Source organism: Pleurodeles waltl, chromosome 8 (assembly GCF_031143425.1).
Source record: "Pleurodeles waltl isolate 20211129_DDA chromosome 8, aPleWal1.hap1.20221129, whole genome shotgun sequence".
Taxonomy (NCBI): domain Eukaryota; kingdom Metazoa; phylum Chordata; class Amphibia; order Caudata; family Salamandridae; genus Pleurodeles; species Pleurodeles waltl.
In genome coordinates, this window is record NC_090447.1 from 409960019 (window position 1) to 409980426 (window position 20408).

A 20408-nucleotide genomic window follows, 5' to 3' on the forward strand; every position below is an offset into this window, starting at 1 on the left:
CCCACTCTCAAACCCTAGAGTCTCCTGGCTCTCTTGCAGGGCACATGGGCTGGCATCAGAGTTCAGATCTTTCCCCATCTGGTCCTCAGGGGGCATATGGGACCCAGAGCCACTAGCCCTGAAGAGACCAATGTAGTCCTGGAGGTCAGCTATAGGCAGAGTCCTTAGTCAGGGCATCAGGTGGCTTTTCCACCTATCTGTCCATGATTATGGTGTCATTTTCATCACTGTCCAGTGTCTTGATTTCTGTCTCTTCTTTGTGCCGGGGTTTATAGGTGCAGGTGAAACATTCTAGATCCCATTAAAACCTGGCCAGTCCTATGATGCCACATTATCCCTCCACCACTGTATCAACCCAATATGGCTGAACTCAACCTCCCCTGTTCAGAGCTCCTGGGCCCACCTAGAGGTTTGACCAATGAAATGAACAGTCCTTCCTCTATGGTCACTCTAAATCAGTTCTGTGGCAGCTCCAACTTGTTTTGGAGCCACAGTTGGCTGCTGGACAATAGGGCAGGTCTGGTGTCAGGTTTATCTGCTTGTGACAAGGAAAGCCCCATTGAGTGTAACTAATACTTGGACAGAGCCCCCAGGCCATCCTATCAAAAAGGGAAACTCGGTTTACACACCCAGGTGCTTTTGTCCACTGTCTGGGTGCAATACACATCTCACTAATTACTAATAAAGTGAGTCCTTGAATTATTTCTCTAGCTCTTGCCAATATGAATTCAGCATTTAATAAATGTAACAATGTAGACCAATGTTTTCCTATGGAGCAACCAGCCTTACTACATTGAAAATAGATTTTGGGGACAATTCACTGTAAGGACATATCCTACATTAGTTTCTGCATGTCCTACTTTTAAGTACGATGTACCTGGCCTTATGGACAATAAGGTCTACTTATGGGCGTCAGATTAATATTTAAAAGGAAGGTTTAGACCTATAAATAAACACAATTTTGACAGGTCAAATTTGCAGTTTAGAACTGCCACAGCCATCTACCAGGCTACCCATGACAGCTGTCTCTAACGTGCAGTCCACACATGTGAGCACATATCACCAGTATCACCTGTAGATTGATAATCACTTTTGAAAAAAATACATTATGACATGAATACAAATTCTGTTATCAGAGTGGTAACCTTAGGAAAATATCAGTGCGAGTTGAAGAGTGCCCTCTTACGCTAGAAAGGTTCATCAAGTAAGAATAGCACAGAAACAATACATTAAGGCCCTCATTACAACCCTGGCGGTCCAAGACCGCCAGGGCTGTTTCGACGGAAGCACCGCCAACAGGCTGGCGGTGCTTCCTGGGGTATTACGACCCCAGCGCACCGCCGGGGCTGGCAGTTTTCTGCCACAATGGCCCCGGCGGTTGCAATCCGTCAGGGCAGCGCTGCTTGCATCGCTGCCGAGGGGATTATGAGTCCCCCTCCCGTCAGCCTTTTCCTGGCGGTTTGAACCGGCAGGAAAAGGCTGGCGGAAAGGGGAGTCGTGGGGCCCCTGACAGGGCCCTATGGAGCTTTTCCAGACAGTGAAAAGCGCGACGGGTGCAACTGCACCCATCGCACAGCCACAACACTGCCGGCTCCATTAGGTTTCCGCCCGCCGGCCCAGCGGGGATCTCCAAATGGCTGCGGCGGGAGTGCGGCCGCATTGGCGGCCGCCCGGTGGTCCGATCTTGGCGGGCGGAAAGGTCGTAATGAGGGCCTAAATACCTAATTAATTGCTATTGGATCAGATGGCTTGAGTAGTAACATATTATCAAGGCTGGGCTGCTGTTTTGCACAATTCTTTATTTACATCTATAAAGCTGAGATTTGGAGGGATGCATCATCGCCCACATTTTTACAAAGGCTGAATGGGGTAACCTCTCCATGAATGTCTTTTTTATTTTTTATTTGTTTTGATTAAACATTTTTCCAAAATGTTGTTGGATGAGCTGGATTCATGAATCAGCAGTAATAACACCTTGCTAACTTCTCAAACCAGTTTTCATTAGGGAATGCCGACAATGCACATAGTGACTGTGTTTGAGCTCAGACATAGCGTGTCGTTAAGAATGCTGCAACACTATAGTCTGCATTTTTCACTTTTCTAAGGCATTTGTCAATGTGAATCAATTTCTGCTTGAGCATTATATATTTGCGAACCTCGATCCATGAAGTCAATTCACCAAAGGCCAGGAGTAGTGGAAGTGACAGCACACGCTATTTGACCTTCAATCTCATTTTCAGTTTTATATGCTTAAACATACACACATTTACACATACACACCTCTTTTTTACATAAACACATTCTCACCTGCAAAACAACATTCATTTAAAAACAATTATTTGCTTATCTCAGCTGCAAAGGAGAGTGTCATATTCCATCTAATTGTACTCCATTTCTTATTACACTAATATTATTCACTATTAGTATAATGAAACACAAATGACCAAAAACAAGGAAAGTGGAGATCCAACTGATGTCCATAAGTACGAGCTCCCCTGTGCCCTGTGTTCTGGGCATTGATTTTGTCACGTTTGGGGCAAGGGGCTGGAAATACAGTGCTAGGGGTGTCAAAGGACAAGCTAAAGGTCGCAGCCTATATATAACTATGAGAGTTTCAGTCCAAGAATGTTTCATGGTGGCTTACTCCAGTGATACACCACAAATTTGTTGTAGGCTTCAACACAAGTTATCATCTTCATTTATAAAAATTCTTTAATTATAAAAATTCAAAACTTTCACAGTCAACATGTGTTTCATGGCTTATCAAACCAGCAGACAAGGGTGGTGCAAGTGTCACCATGAACAAACAAGACGACATTCAAGAAGGCTTGAGACGGACCATGAAGCTAGAAAATAACCAATAGATGACAAGACATCCGACCTCGGAACTGCTGAAAAAACATCAGGTCCATCATTGAGAATGCACTTTGCAGACTAGTTAGGCAGCAAAGAACAAGACTTCTTAAAGAATTCAGACCCTATCCTCCCCAGCCTAGCCTTCCTCCCCTGTACCTGCACATACTGTACGCCAGGAAGTCTGTTTTTCATTCAATGGAGATTTTGAGTTAGAAATCAGAGGCACAGCTATGGGATGTTCTTTTACCGGATAGCAAGTGATTCACTACGTAGGATAATACGACATTGGAAGAGGGACATCGATAATGTGCATTGTATTTGGACAGGAACAAACACAAATTGTAGCTATTATTCCAATAGTTTAACCACCAGACACCAGGCATTAATTTCTCCAATACAAAGCAATAACAGAGAAATCAATTTGCTAATCAGATGGATCAAGGAAATTAACATAATATTGTACACCTTCTTGTACAAATATCTACAGAAAATGTAGCCTTCATCACCAAAGCTTCCATCCTAGAAATCTGAGAGATAACGTACCTTTTTGGCAATTTAAGGATTCAACATACTTTTACTAATAATCACTATTTTATACACTTGTTGGAGTGTGACTTTTATAATCAGCATTAACATGAAAAGCTTGAGTTTTTGAAGCAGAAGGTGTCGCCACAAAATATTGATTGTCAAAAGATTGATTGAACGGCACAGGAAGCCAAGGAGTTGATACATGCCTACTATGAGAGGTTGTTGAAAGCGTTGAAACACTACAGTAGTACAGAGGTTATAGAGGCGAAGGACATGAATCACCGTGTGTTCAGGTTTGTTGAGGGACTGAGACCAGAGATTAGCCAGATGATTAAGAATCATTTGATCTGTTGGCAAGCGAAGCCAACTGATGAGGTATTGCAGTATGCGAAATACTGTAGTGACGAAATTGAGTTGAAGCAGAGAATGTTGAAGGAGAAAGTGATGGTAATGCAAATCAAGGCAGCACAAGCAGGGATGCAGGGAAATGGGTTGCAACAGATGTTTCAACAGCTGCAAGGAAACGGGATGTTTCAGACGCAAGTGAGAGGAAGAGGTCGAGGAGGTTTTGTGAATCGTGGTCCAGATTTGAATACTGTAGTGGTTCAAAATGATGTTCAGGGGATGAAGAAAGTGTTACCATATCATGCTTGTGGGGGCGTTGGACACTCGAAATGGGAGTGCCCGATTATGGTGCAGTAGGGTGTTGTTCAACCAAGCAATGATGTCAATGTATTCCAAAATGTTAAAGGACCAAGAATGAGGGGTCCGAATTCGAACATTCAGAATAACATGGTTCAGATGCAGGGTCTCCAACCCATGCAACAAGTGAAGATGCCACCTGTACAACCAGTACAGATGCAGCAAGTGCAACAGCATATTCCCGTGGTACATAGACAACAAATGCAGTTGCCCTTAGCACCAATGGGACAGCAACAGGTGATGCTTCCTCAACATGTCACAGGTCAAGGAATGAGTCAAAACAATGCAGTACAACAGTTCCCAATGCGTGGTGAGAATGGAATAAACGATGAATGGTCAGATGACAGTTCAGATGGTGAGGAATGTAGACTTGTGGCATCCCTAGAAGTAGATCAGAGAGAGCCCTATGTGCAAGGGAAAGTGATGGGTCACAAAGTTTCATTTTTGGTTGACACAGGAGCTACGCGCTCTACAGTCAGAAGTGCAGAGGTTACGAAATTGCCCCTTTTGGGACGTACAATAAAGGTGGTAGGAGTGGCGAATCAGCTCCTGACTAACCCGATTACAGATCCGGTTCAGGTAGAGATTGGTACTTTCCAGGGATTGCACAGATTTGTAGTTTGTGACTCAAGTCCCGTATCCCTACTGGGAAGAGACTCAGGGGGTTATTACAACTTTGGAGGAGGTGTTAATCCGTCCCAAAAGTGACGGTAAAGTGACGGATATACCACCAGCCGTATTACGAGTTCCATAGGATATAATGGACTCGTAATACGGCTGGTGGTATATACGTCACTTTACCGTCACTTTTGGGACGGATTAACACCTCCTCCAAAGTTGTAATAACCCCCTTATTGTGCAAGACAAGGTGTTCTATCACCTGTTCCACTGAAGGGATTGAGGTGCAGACAAACAGTGACGATGAAGGGAATGACGGACAGATCTCAGAGCCTGAGGCGGAGACCACTGATGAGGAGTACCCTCTGATAAGATTCTTCCCAGTGTTCACAGTGACTGATCTGCCAGGGGATTTGCAGGGCACAGTAAAAGAGAAAGTGTGGGATTTGACAGGAAAGGAAGTGGGAATAATAAAAGGAGTAGAACCAGTTAAAGTCAGTGTGAAGCCAAATGCTGTGTTCCCCCAGGTACCGCAGTACCACATGGCTCAAGATTTCCTTATACAGGTAACACAGATAATTGCAGACTTTGTGAAGCAAGGGGTCCTGAAGGAAGTGATGAGCAGTCCATGTAATTCACCTATAATGGGACTGAGAAAGCCTTGTGGGAAAGTTCGAATTGTGAAGGACTTGAGAAAGATTAATGACATAGTGGTAAAGTGTTGCCCAGTAGTGCCAAATCCAGCTGTGATCATGTTCCAGGTTTCGGTTCTCAGTTATAGATCTGTCCCAAGCGTTCTTTTCTGTGCCTCTTCATCAGGACAGTAAATTTCTCTTCAGTTTCAAATTCTTGGACAAGGTTTACAGTTGGTGTCGAATTCCCCAAGGGTTTTCGGAGTCATCTTCAATCTTCAATCAGATATTGAAGAAAGATTTGGAGTCAATGGAATTGCCTTTTCAATCGACTCTAGTGCAGTACATTGATGATTTGTTGATTGCATCCAAAATGAGAGATGATTGCAAGTACAATACCACTGCCTTACTAAATCACTTGGGAAAGAACGGGCATAAGGTGTCCCCAAAGAAGCTGAAATATTGTCAGAAAGAGGTGAAATATTTAGGTCATCTAATTGAGAAAGGGTTGATGAAAATATCCAAGGAAAGAGTGACTGCCATATTGCAGATGAGTCCCCCAAAGACACGGAGAGATGTTAGGATGTTTCTGGGAATGGTGGGCTACTGTCGTCAGTGGATCCCGAATTTCTCAATTATCTCCAAGCCATTGGTAAGGCTGACGGTTAAGGAGGTTAAGGATGGGCCAGATGTCATAACCATGTCTGAGAAAGAGATAAGGGCGTTCATTGAGTTAAGGGAGTGTATGTGCAGGGCTCCAGCCTTAGGTATGTCTGATTACACCAAGCCTTTTGTCCTGTTTTGTCATGAACGTGATGTATGTTCTTTGTCTGTCCTGGCACAGGTCCATGGAGGTGCAAACCGACCAGTAGCATATTTTTCAGCTACTTTGGACCCAGTCGCAGCAGCTTTACCAGGTTGTCTGCGTGCAGTGGCAGCAGTTGGTCAAAGCCTCACACAGTGTGAAGGCATAGTGATGGGACATCCTTTAACAGTTATGGTGCCACACTCAGTTGAGATTTTGTTAACCCGTACCAAAACGCAGCACATGACAAATGCAAGATTGATAAAATATGAAATAATCATATTGGGGTCACTGAATGTGACTTTGAAAAGATGTACAGTGCTGAACCCTGCAACTTTGCTTCCAAATGAAAATACAGAGGTTGAAGATGCTAATGAAGTAGAGCAAGATTGTCTTGAGGTAACAGAACTGAGCACCAAACCGAGACCTGATATTAAAGATACCCAATTGGAAGAAAATGACCACATTATCTTTGTTGATGGCTCATGCTTGAGAGACTCAGTAGGAGTGCTGAGAGACGAATACGCTGTGTGTACGATCACTGGTATCCTGGAAGCTTCCTGGCTTGAAAGAGTGGATTCTGCTCAAGTGGCTGAGTTGGTTGCTCTTACTAGAGCTTGCAATGCTGCTGCCCAATTGAAAGTGACTATCTATACTGATAGCAGATACGGATTTGGAATTGTTCATGACTTTGGTCAGCTGTGGTCACAGAGGGGTTTCCTAACCTCTTCTGGTTCTCCTGTGAAAAACGGTGAAAGAATTAAGGAGTTGTTTCACGCGATTCAGTTACCTCATGAAAGTGCTGTGGTGAAATGCAGCACTCATGTGAAGTCACAAGATTTTGTTTCAATGGGAAATAGATATGCGGATCAAGTCGCATGGTTTTGCACATTGAACTGTATATCGTTCAAGGATCAGTGGGAATTGTTACCTGAGACAGAAAATGAGACATGTACAGGTAACGCCCTAAGGGTGGTTGATACATTGGAGGAATTGAAAATGTTGCAGGGTCGTGCCAGCAGAGATGAGAAACGCACTTGGCTAAAGATGCAATGTGTACAGAGACCAGACGATTTGTGGGTTTCAGATGAGGGGAAAATGGTTTTGCCGAACAGTCTTCTGTCACACTTTGCAAGGTTTTACCATGGGCAAGCACATATTGGGAGAGATGCCATGATCAGGTTGTTCAAGATTGGTTGGTTTAACCCGAAGTTCAGACAACCTACAGAAGTGATTTGTCACAGGTGCATCATCTGTCAGCAGATGAATGCGGGAAAAGGGACAGTGGTGAATTTGAGCCACATTAGGAGAGCAGGTGGTTCATTAGCAGAATGCAATTGGACTTTATTGAGATGCCAGTGTGTGGAGGTCTGAGATACGTGTTGGTGATTGTGTGTATCTTTAGTCACTGGATTGAAGCTTACCCTACACGCAGAAATGACAGTCTCATATTAGCAAAGTTGCTGCTTAGGGAATTGATCCCACGTTTCGGGTTTCTGATCTCTTTAGAATCAGATAGGGGAAGTCACTTCAACAACGAGGTGGTTAAGCTCTTGTGTGCAGCACTGACCATTGAACAAAAGTTGCATTGTAGTTACCGCCCTGAAGCATCTGGATTAGTGGAACAGATGAATGGTACCCTGAAGTCGAGAATGGCCAAAATGTGCGCAGCTACAAATTTGAAGTGGCCTGATGCGTTGCCCTTAGTGCTAATGTCAATGAGAAATACACCCAACAAGAAAACAGGACTGTCTCCTCATGAAATTCTCATGGGCCGAGCTAGGAGACTGCCTGCAGTGCCTGCAAATGCTCTTGTGAATATCACGGATGATATGGTGTTGGACTACTGCAAGGTTCTGGCTGACGTGGTCTGCTCTTTCTCTCACCAGGTCACAATCTCAAAGCTGGTGACTGGGTTGTCATCAAGAAACACATGAGGAAGTTGTGTTCGGAGCCACGTTGGAAGGGGCCATATCAAGTAATACTGACAACTACTACTGCTGTGAAGTGTGCGAGAATTCCAAACTGGATCCATGCCAGTCACACGAAAAAGGTGACGTGTCCAACTGATGAGGAAATTGAATAGTCAAAAATAACAGGTACAGAAAAGAAAGTCTTAGGGCCGGAGAGTAATGAAAGGGGAACTAAGACAGAAGGAGGGCCCGTTGAGGACGGCTTGCTCACTTCAGTAAGAGACGAGACCCAGAGGGGTGACAGTGAGTCTATCTCAACTGAGGCTCCAGGAGGGCCGTCCCAGAGAGAGGTTCTTCCAGAAGCAGATGAATGCGGTATTGAAGTAGAGCCCCTAACAGACCCAGAAGGCGAAGGAGTTGAGGCGGAAGAGAGTCAGAGTGTTCAGACTCCTCCTGAGCAAATTGCAGGACCATCAACAGAAAACACCATTGAGTCAGAAGAGGGCAACGAGCTGCCACAAGGAAAATCAAAGACCAGAGAGACGCTGAAAGGAGATAAGTGGCCAGAATCGCAAGTGACAAAAGGAAAAGTGGTTGTCGATGATACAATAGAGGAAGAAGATGGTACAACAAGGAAGGAAGATCTGAGTGAAGGAGAGTTGCAAGGTGATCGCAAGCTGAAAAGAAAGAGAGTAGCAAACAGAAGGTACGCAGGTCCTGAATAGGCATATGCAACATCAGCTGAGTGGTAGCAAGAGTTCTTGGCGTTCTGTTTTGATCGAGAAGTCCCAGGTCAATACTATGGTACCTGAGTTTGGCCAGAGAAAAGAGACTGTGTTAATGTGAAAAGTGAGTTAAGGGAAACTGAGAAAAGAGACTGATAACATTACCTGATGTGACATTGTTAACCTGAATTGACGTTTGAAAACTGATTTTGACAAGCTGCTAACCAGAATTGACTCCTGAGAGTGAATGTGGAAGCTGTACTGCAGGAAGACTTTTGCTTGTTTAACTTGCTGAGAAAAAAAAAAAAGGGGGGCTTTAACCATCCTCAGTTGGTTGTTGCTTGCACTTATAGCCCTTTACTTTCTGATTCTTTACAGAGCATGCCTAGCACTAGAGATGATAATAGGGGAAGTAGGCGTTGTAAATGTTTGGGTGTTGCGTTGGGCGTGGTATGTGTGATATTCATATTAGTTCTGATTTTGGGAATGTCTACGGTGGATAGGTGTGAAACTAACAATGCCACAATTCCTGAAACTGCTACACTAACACCTTGGGAGAGGTTCAAGCAGGATACAAAATATTTGCATGAGGGAGCTAACGTAAGAGGGAAACTATCTACTAATGTTTTCTATCGCTTGCTGAGTGAGTATGTCGACACTATGGATGCAAAAGATTGTTATGTGTGTACACAAATTCCTGCTTCAGTACAAGAGGGAGTTACCTATCATAGTTTGCCTCTAACTTATGGGACAAGCTGTAGTTTGCTACTAACCCAATTCTAAAATCAAGAAGAGATCCAGTACATCTACTCTAATCATGATCTTGTGTTTTCTTAGGTGCCTATCATAGAGGATCTGAATAGTGTAGCGTAATACTACAGCATAAAGTTAGTTAAAGGATTCTTTGAGGCGACATTAGCAATTAGTACATCTGATGCACATGCAATAACCTGACCTGTTTGCTTACACCTGTAGAGATAAGCTTTCTAGATCACACAGAAGACAGAAGAAGGGCTTTGAAAGGGAAATTGGAGAAAGGCTTGCAGCAGCGATCTTTTATTAGTAGTGAAAGTTGTAGTGCAGTTAGGGAACAAGGGAAATTAGCTTTAGATGCACCACATGTAGGAAAGCTTTGCATAACACGACCTAAGTCATATTCTGATAATGTGTTTGTGGGAACGAGTGAATGTAAGCATGTGTTCTTGTTTCAGAGTAAGTGGACGTTTATGTTAAATGGACAGGATTCAGCGATCCCTGGGATCTATTATACCTGTGGACTTAGGGCCAGATGTATGATTCTGGCCCATTGCGATTCGGTAAATGCGATTTTTAAGAAATCGCTATTACCGACTCACAAAGGTCCATGTATCACATTTGCGAATCGGTAATAGCGATTTCTCAAAAATCGCAAATGCAATTACCGAATCGCAAATTGCGATATTGGCCCCATTCGCAGCTATGGGCCTGTTGGCCCATAGCTGCAAATTTTTTGCATTTCCAAAATTGCGATTTCTGAACAAGAAATCGCAATTTTGGAAATGCAAAAGGGCAGGGTGCTGGGGGCCTAAGGCCCCCTCTCCTGCACCCCATTTTTTTTTTTTTAACATGTAAAGAACACACATGCCAAAAGGGCATGTGTGCTTTACATGTTACATTTAAAATTGCAGTTTTACTGCATTTTTTATTTTTGCACCAGGTTACCACCTGGTTGCAGATCATGGTATTTTGCATGTGCAAAAGACCATTCTGCGAAAAATCGCAATTTGCGATTTTTTGCAGAATTGCCTTGCGACCTGGATTTTGCGAATCGCAAATTGCGATTCGCAAAATCCAAGTCGCAATGCAAAAAATTGCATTTTTTGCGATTTCTATTTTGTGGTCTGCGAGTGCCTTTGATGCATTGCAGACCACTATTTTGCACTCACAAACGGCCGATTTTGACATTTGCAAGTGTACATTTGTTTGATACATCTGGCCCTAAATGCTTATTACCGTCTTCCAAAGGGATGGTATGGGACACGTTATTTGGGGATAGTTTTCCCAAAGATATATCAGTTAGAGGATTTGAAAAAGTTTCTGAAATTGTCTGAATTACATCGTATTAGACAAAGGAGGGAGACTGCTGCTGATGTAGTAGGAGACATATTTGGAGCAATAATTCCTTCAGTGGGAGTTATCTTGAACTCCATAAAGATACAAAAGTTGTCTACTATTGTGGATAACATGCTGAAATTTTTTACAGGAGCTGTACTCCTGATGGATACTGAACTTGCTGCGGAGAGGGTTATAACTCTTCAAAACAAGCTTGCTTTAGACATTCTTCTAGCGAAAAATGGCAGAGTCTGTAAGATGCTTAATGAGCGACATTGTTGTGCACACATACCTGACAATAGTAATGAAATTAGAAGTATGCTTACTAACCTAACAAGAGATATTGCAGATTTGAAGGAACAGAAGGAACCAGGTGTTTGGGAAAAGGTTGGAAAGGGACTTGCTAAAGTGGGAGGCTGGTTTAGTGACATTTGGCATGGGATATTGGCAAAAATAATACAGGGAATATTGATTATTCTGGCTTGTTTATTTGGATTATGGTTGTCATGCAAAATTAGTAAAAGAATTAAGGTGAAAAGGGCGAAAAATAATCAGAGGAGGGAAGAAGAGAAAAGGGAGAAATTTTTCAGAGAAAAATTTGACGCGACAAAAATAGGGGAAGAAATTGAAATGAAGGAATTCAGAAGATGAAAAAAATTTGTGAAGGAAAGGTTTGTGTGATGACAAGAGTCATCAGAGGTGGGATTGTTGGAGTGTGACTTTTATAATCATTATTAACATGAAAAGCTTGCAATATAATGTCTAATGAAAACCGCATAAATGCAATATTAATGCACACGTTTGAAATGTGCCACAGGGTGTGGCCACCAATGTATACGATGACTAATGAAATTGACTAACAATGAAATAATAATGTATTCATGTGTGATTTTTTATTAGCGTTAAGAGTTATGTATTAAGGTTTTGCTAAATTACTCACTAGGCGTTAGTTAGCAAGGGTCTGGGCCTAGCTGCCCGGTCTCATATTAACTGTGTTTTTCTAACGTGCAATGTGCTGCTTCCCTGAAGGACACAACGTTGTACTTTTCCAGAAGTTAGAGAAATGTCTGTAGCCGTAGAAAATTCTTTCTCATGGGACACGACTTGCTCAAGGAGACATTCTTGCCGAATGCAACAGTGTAATTCGCAACAGGTGCAAGGTCGCCTAAACTGGTAAAAGACAATGGAGCTACTGACTAGAGCAACAAGTGTAACTTTTCTTACCTGACATTCTACCCGTTGAAGACGTCAATCACAGGAGCCAATAAACTGCATGAGAACTGTCTTAGGTGAAAATTCCAGTAAGGTGTGAAACGGATTATTGGACAGAGATAATAATGCACCAAATATCGCCCAATGTTAAATTAGGGACTTGTCCGACAACTTTAATATAACGACGTTACACAAGGAGAAATCAGCCATTACTGGACATTCCACCGACCCATTATTGTGCTATCCTTTGCCTTTCTGAAAGACTTTGGGGGTCATTACAACCCTGGCGGACGGTGTTAAAGCGGTGGTAATACCGCAAACAGGCCGGCGGAAAAAAAAGGGAATTATGACTGTGGCGGAAACTGCCAACATAGACAGCCACTTTAAAACTCCGACTGCCACGGCGGTACAGACAAGCAGCGCGGCGGTCACCACCAACAGACAGGCAGAAGACAAAGTACCGCCCACAGTATTACAACAGGCCAATTCGCCACCTTTTCCGGGGCAGATTCACTGTGGATAAAAACACGGCGGAAACAGCCATTTCAATGGGAAAACGCTCACCTTAACACACTCCGCGAGGAAGGAGGGCACCATGGAGCCGGAACTCCAAATACTCCATGTGATAGTCTTCCTGCTCCTCTACGAGGATCAGCAACGGCGGCGCCGAAGACAACTGTGAGTACTGCACCTACGACATAGGGGAGGGGGGAGGCAAAAGTCAGGGACACACACACGCAACACCCCCACCCCCACCCCGACCCTTGCACACTACAACACACACACCAATGCATTTCCAAACATCACAGTAACAACCCCCAACCCCCCGGAAGAATGCAAAGGCAAAAGGAAATGAGTACAACCATTTTCAGATAGAAATACAACAGGCACCTCAGGGGGAAGGGAAAGGGGAGCACCTCAGCCGGATGACAGCCCCCATGCCAGAAATACGACGGGGCTCCATGCCCATTGATATATCCTGGGGAGTGCAAAGCCACAGTCTCTTAAGTCTTTTCAGTGGGTGGTTTGCCCACTGTACCATCCTGGGGAGTGCAAAGCCACAGTCTCTCAAGTCTCTACAGTGGGTGGGTTGCCCACTGTACCATCCTGGGGAGTGCAAAGCAACAGTCTCTCAAGTCTCTACAGTGGGTGGGTTGCCCACTGTACTATCCTGGGGAGTGCAAAGCCACAGTCTCTCAAGTCTTTTCAGAGGGTGGTTTGCCCACTGTACCATCCTGGGGAGTGCAAAGCCATAGTCTCTCAAGTCTTTTCAGTGGGTGGTTTGCCCACTGTACCATCCTGGGGAGTGCAAAGCCACAGTCTCTCAAGTCTTTTCAGTGGGTGGTTTGCCCACTGTACCATCCTGGGGAGTGCAAAGCCACAGTCTCTCAAGTATCTACAGTGGGTGGTTTGTCCACTGTACCATCCTGAGGAGTGCAAAGCCACAGACTCTCAAGTGGATAACAGTCTCCACTGGTTCTGGAGGGGGACTGGTGCCCAGAATGCTTCATCCAGTTAAGGACTGAGGTATTGGATGCTGTTCTCCACTGGTTCTGGAGGGGGACTGGTGCCCAGAGTGCTTCATCCTGTTAAGGACTGAGGTAGTGGATGCATGTCTCCACTGGTTCTGGAGGGGGACTGGTGCCCAGAGTGCTTCATCCTGTTAAGGACTGAGCTAGTGGATGCTGTTCTCCACTGGTTCTGGAGGGGGACTGGTGCCCAGAGTGCTTCATCCTGTTAAGGACTGAGGTAGTGGATGCTGTTCTCCACTGGTTCTGGAGGGGGACTGGTGCCCAGAGTGCATCACTCTCCCCTTGAAGGTCCCAGTTCCGTCACTGCCCCTGCCGCACATGGGCTAGCGATGCTTGAGTTAGCGGTGCTTGCCCTGTTCAGCGGTGCTTGCCAGGGCGGTCTTTGCCCTGTTCAGCGGTGCTTGCCCTGTTCAGCGGTGCTTGCCCTGTTCAGCAGTGCTTGCCATGGCGGTTTCTGCCCTGTTCATCTGTGCTTGATTTTGCAGTTTCTGACCTGTTCAGCGGTGCTTGTCCTGTTCAGTGGTGCTTGCCCTGTTCAGCAGTGCTTGCCATGGCGGTCTTTGCCCTGTTCAGCCGTGCTTGACTTTGCTGTCTCTGACCTGTGCAGCGGTGTGTGCCATGGCAGTCCCTCATTGCCCAGCGGGGCTGTGGCTGCCGGGGCCCTCCTGGGCACTGACTCTGGCGGTGGTCTCCTGACCGGTGACGATTGTGCTGCCCTCCTGGGCACTGACTCTGGTGGTGGTCTCCTGACCAGTGATGACTGTGCTGCCCTCCTGGGCACTGACTCTGGCGGTGGTCTCCTGACCAGTGACGATGGGGCTAGCGGTAGCGTCCTGGGCAGCGGGGATGATGGCTGCCTTCTCCGCTGTGCTGCTCTTCCCAGACTTTGGCGCTTTCTTCTGCCCCTTCCACACCTTGGGAGGAGTCCCAGCTGACTCCACACTCCACCCGGGACCCTTGTGAGTGCCTTTGCCGGCAGGAGTCTTCACCCTCTCCCGTTGGGCACTGTCCAACTTCTGGTGCTTCACAGGGGGGGACTGGCTGTGCTTTGGCTCCATGTCACACTGGCTGCCCTGGTGCCCGGTGCACTCCACATACCCCTATCAGGCACCACTGGTACCAGGCTTTTTTTGGTTCAGGTGCTACTACAGGACCTATGAATTGGAGGGGGGGTGGTGGGAAAGAGGTCAACGTTGCTCAGGAAAAGTTTCTTAGGAACACTGGGACGGGTAGCTGGAGGGGGTCTGGGAGTGGAGGAAGAGGAGGTGGTTGTAGGAGGTGTAACTTTAGGTGATTTGGGTGCAGGTGCATGTTCTGGAGGCTGTCGTGAGGTGGATGGATGTTGGGTGTGTGTGTGCTCGCGTTTGTGTACTTTGGGAGGGGGCGTCACAGACACACTGGGAGAGGACACAGGGGACGTGTAAATGGTAGTGGGGGTGGTGAGTGCAGGTGAGCGGGGTGTGGTGCTGGGTGTTCTGGTAAGAGTCCTAGTGGCTGTAGTGGTAGTGCATGCAGGCGAGAGTGTATACGACACTGGGAGGGAGGAGGGAGACGACGACGAGGGGGACACAGTGGAGGCAGTGGATGTTGCTGTGTCTGTATGTGGGTGAGGCGTGTGTGAGTGCCTGTGGGATGAGTGGTGCCTATATTTGCCTGAGCTGCCCTTGTGTGTAGAGGAGTGTGCAGGCTGGTCTGATGGTGTGCTTGGGATAGGCTGAGGTACAGGGGATTGGGACTGGGTGGAGGAAGTTGGAGGGGGGAGGCTAGAGACAGGGACAATGGCTGCCATCAGTGCTGAGGCTAGAGATTGCAGGGTTCGATGATGGGCAGCCTGACCAGAATGAATGCCCTCCAGGAATGCATTAGTGTGTTGCAACTCCCTTTTTACACCCTGGATGGCATTCACAATGGTAGACTGCCCAACAGTGAGTGACCTAAGGAGGTCAATGGCCTCCTCACTGAGGGCAGCAGAGGTGGCAGGGGCTGAGGTGCCTGGGGCGATGGCGATGCCCACCCTCCTGGGTGAGCGGGCACGAGGCGAAGGCTGGGGAGCTGCTGGAGGGCGGTGCTGGTAGGGGGGTGGCGGCTGTACCTGTAGAAGTGGGGGGCACAGATGGTGCCGCCACCACAAGGGAGCTACCATCGGAGGACGAGTCGGTGTCGCTGTTTGCTGATCCGGTGACCGCCGTGAAGCTCCCCTCGCCCTCTGTCCCACTGGTGTATTCAGAGTCCGTGGTGTGGCCCTCCATGGCCCTGTGGGATGCAGCCCCCTCCTGCTCCAGTACCACTGTACCTCCGCCTGATGATGCTGATGCACAAAAGAACAGGGAGAGCACAAAAAGGGGGGGACGACAGAAGAAAGACAGGTTGAGTGCATGGCTTACCGCTACCGTTGGCAGACAATACAGACACAGCAGCCCCCTGCACTACGCCGCGCTCTTGGCCTCTACAGATGCAGTTCCTGGGATATGGCCTACATGGCTATGGTCGACATCTGCACACATAGATGACATAGGGGCATGTATACCTGTACTTGGCACTCTACAGAGGTGGGGTGGAGTGGCACATGGCCTGCATTACGGAGGGTCCTAGCCTACGGAATTTGCACTGGCCTAGGGAAACCCACAGTCCTCCTCCCCCACCCAGACCCCTCCACTGTGCGCAAAGTCAGCTGAATGAGAGTGTACTCACCCCCTTCGTCTGCTGTGATGCCCTCATGCGCCCATCCAACTAAGAGTAGGCCACCGCCAGGATCCGGAACATCAGGGGGGTCATGGTGCGACAGGTACCCCTCCCACGTTGGGAGGCCATCCCCAGCTGAGCCTCCGCCGTCTTCTTGCTCCAGCGGCGAATGTCCTCCCATCTTTTACGGCAGTGGGTGCTCCGTCTCTGGTGGACCCCCAGGATCCGGACGTCCTTGGCGATGGCACGCCAAATATCCTTCTTCTGGTGGGCGCTGACCTACATGACATGTACAGGGGAAGAAGAGAAGTCATTACCAACTGCACCGTCGAAGCGAGTGGCCCACATCCCTGCCCTTGTCATGTGGCACATGCATTCACACTCATTCATGCTCGCAGAACTCTGACCACTTCCTTCTTACATCCAGCCCTCTCCACCCAGGCATAGCCCATACAACTTGCACCCTATGTACTCACCTGTTGGTCTGGAGGACTGTAGAGTAGCGTGTACTGGGGGAGCACCCCGTCCACGAGCTTCTCCAACTCCTGTGCAGTGAAGGCAGGGGCCCTTTCCCCAGACGCACGTGCCATTGTCTCTTCCAGACCCAGGTCACAGCAGCACTTGCAGTGTAGGTCCTCTCCTGTCGAAGATCAGGTATTGAGTGATTGAAGAGATAGAAAATGGCGGTCACGTCCGCGGCGGTGAAGTCCGCGGCGGTGACGTCCGCGGCGGTGCGTATCATCACCGCCGGCGCCCTTCGTCATTGGCTCCTGGGACCCATAGGGTCCAATGTTAACCAATGCAGCATTGCGCCGCGGTCTACGACCGCCTACCGCGACGGTGTACAACGCCAGCGCAGTTACCTCACATTGTCCCACTTTAGAGGTCAGGCATCCACCATTTCAGGGGCCCACATGGCTTCATTTTCAACTGCGTCACACATACCGAGGCCTGGACTCAACACACATACAGACAACTTTTTTGAATTTGTTTCGTGTGCTGTGTAGCTGTCGGTACATACCTCTGAATTGCTTGACCCTGTGGTCGCTGTTGTCCTTCCTAGGCACCGTCAGCTGGGACATGTGAGGAGATGGCGGAATCCTCCGGTGTACCGACCGCTGGAGGACCTGTTGACAATGGAGGAGCGACATTTATTCATCACCTACAGGTTTGACCGTGCCACAATCCAGGAACTGAGTACCCAGTTGGAGCCAGACCCTTTGTCACCAATCCGCCATCCCACAGGAATCCCCCCTCAAGTGCAGGTGCCATCAGTGCTCCATTTCCTAGCAAGTGGGTCATTTCAAACAACAGTGGCCATGGCATCAGGGATGTCCCAGCCTATGTTTTCCAATGTGTTGACCAGAGTGTTGTCTGCCCTGCTAAAACACATGAGGAGCTACATAGTTTTTCCTCAGGTGGAGGATTTGGCTACAGTTAATGGTGACTTCTATGCCCTGGGACATATCCCTAACCTCATATGTGCCAGTGATGGGACCCATGTAGCTCTGGTCCCCCCCCACAGGAGTGAACAGGTGTACAGGAACCGGAAGAGTTATCATTCCATGAATGTACAGATGGCATGTTTGGCAGACCAGTACATCTCTCAGGTAAATGCTATGTTCCCTGGCTCAGTGCATGACGCCTACATCCTGCGGAATAGCAGCATCCCTTATGTGATGGGTCAACTCCAGAGGCACCGGGTGTGGCTATTAGGGGACTCTGGTTACCCCAACCTGTCATGGCTACTGACCCCAGTGAGGAATCCCAGGACCAGGGCAGAGGAACGCTACAATGAGGCCCATGGGCGGACTAAGAGGGTGATCGAACGCACCTTCGGCCTCCTGAAGGCCAGGTTCAGGTGCCTCCATATGACAGGTGATTCCCTATTCTACTCACCAAGGAAGGTATGCCAGATCATCATCGCCTGCTCTATGCTTCACAATCTTGCTTTGCGACGCCAGGTGCCTTTTCTGCAAGAGGATGGTCCAAATGACGGTGTTGTGGCAGCTGTGGAGCCTGTGGACAGTGATGAGGAGGAAGCAGAGGAAGAAGACATTGACAACAGGTACTCAGTCATTCAGCAATATTTCCAGTGACACACAGGTGAGAACACTTTCTTTACTAATACTTTTACTTTCACACTTCTACCTCTATCCTGTCTGTCAGTTTCAAGCAGTATTTGGTAACTGAGTTGTACATTTCCATTACGGTTTCACAGGTGTGGTTACCAACGTGTGTCATCTGCTTGCATCCTTCATGGACTTGTGATGTGTGACATAGGTATGTTGACATTACTATTGAGAACAGATTTTGTCATTGTCATAGCTAATACACATTTTCCAAATCACAGACTAACTCCAGATTATTTTGTGGTTCAAGGGTGTTTATTGAAGTGCTAATTATTGGAGTGGGTGGTAAAATGGTGATGGGTGAAGGTGGAGGAATGTCCATGGCAGAGTCCAGTCTATTAGTCTCACAGGTGCACTGCCCATATGGGCATAGGAAGTGGAGCTGGGACAGTTCCAATATGGACAGGGTTACAAAGTGGGACAGTGGGATGACAATCAGGGTGGTCTCATTTCTTTGCGGGGGTCTTGCCATTGTGCTCTGTCCTGTTCCTGGATCTCAGGGACCGGTTGCGGGGTGGTTCTCTGTATGCAGGGGGTGGGGTGCTGGTGTGGTGGTCCTGTGGTGGGGCGTCCTATCCACTAGCGCCGGCGGAGGTGGTGGGCAGTTCATCATCCAGGCTAGTGTCAGGGGCCCCTTGGAGTGCCACAGTGTCCCTCATGGTGTTCTGTATGTTCTTCAGCACCCCTACGATGGTGCCTAGGGCAGAGCTGATGGTTCTGACTTCCTCCCTGAACCCCAAATACTGTTCCTCCTGCAGGCGCTGGGTCTCCTAAAACTTGGCCAGGACCATAGCCATCGTCTCCTGGGAGTGGTGGTATGCTCCGATGATGGAGGAGAGGGCCTCCTGGAGAGTGGGTTCCCTTGGCCTGTCCGCCCCCTGTCGCACAGCAACCCTCCCAGTTCCCCTGTGTTCCTGTGCCTCCGTCCCCTGGACCGTGTGCCCACTACCACTGCCCCCAGGTCCCTGTTGTTGTTGGGGTGGTAGGTTATCCTGGGTTCCCTGTAGTGGTGGACACACAGCTGATTGACGTGTCCTGGGGATGGAGGTATGGGCCTGCTGGGTGGGTGCTGCACTGGTGTTTCCAGAGGGTGGAAGGTCAGTGTTGGGCTGTGCCTGTGCGAGGGGAACCGACTGTCCCGAGGCCCACAATGGTCCGGGCTGGTCATCTGGATCCAGTTGGCCAGAGCTGCTGTCATCACTGTGGGCCTCTTCTGTGGGTGGGGTAGAGATGTCTGGACCCTCCTGTCTGGTGACGTTAGGTAGTGGTCCTGCAGGGGTATAAAAGCATGGTTATTGCATCTGTGTGTGTCATGGTGTGCAATGGGTGGGTGAGCGTGTACCCCAGTGCTAGCATTCCGGTGTGGGGGCTTGTTGTGATGATGGTTAGGGGTTGTTATGGGTATGTGCAGTGGCCATGATTTAGTGATGGGTGTCCATGCTTTGTTGTGTCTTGCAGGGCTTGGTGTTGGGATGGGTGGTTTGTGTTATTAGTACATTAGTGATGAGTTGGAGTGATAGGGAATGGGGCGAGGGTGGAGGGGGTGATAGCATGCAGGTAGGGTGGGGGATATGATAGTTAAGATTTGACTTACCAGTGTCCATTCCTCCACCGACTCCTCCGAGGCCCTCAGGATGCATAATGGTCAAGACCTGCTCCTCCCATGTTGTTAGTTGTGGGGGAGGAGTTGGGGGTCCGCCGCCAGTCCGCTGAACCGCGATGTTGTGCCTGGAGACCACGGAATGCACCTTCCCCCGTAGGTCGTTCCACCTCTTCCTGATGTCCTCCCGATTTCTTGGGTGCTGTCCCACTGCGTTTACCCTGTCCACAATTCTTCGCCATAGCTCCATCTTCCTAGCTATAGAGGTGTGCTGCACCTGTGATCCAAATAGCTGTGGCTCTACCCGTAAGATTTCCTCCACCATGACCCTGAGCTCCTCCTCCAAAAACCTGGGGTGTCTTTGGCGTGCCATTGGGTGG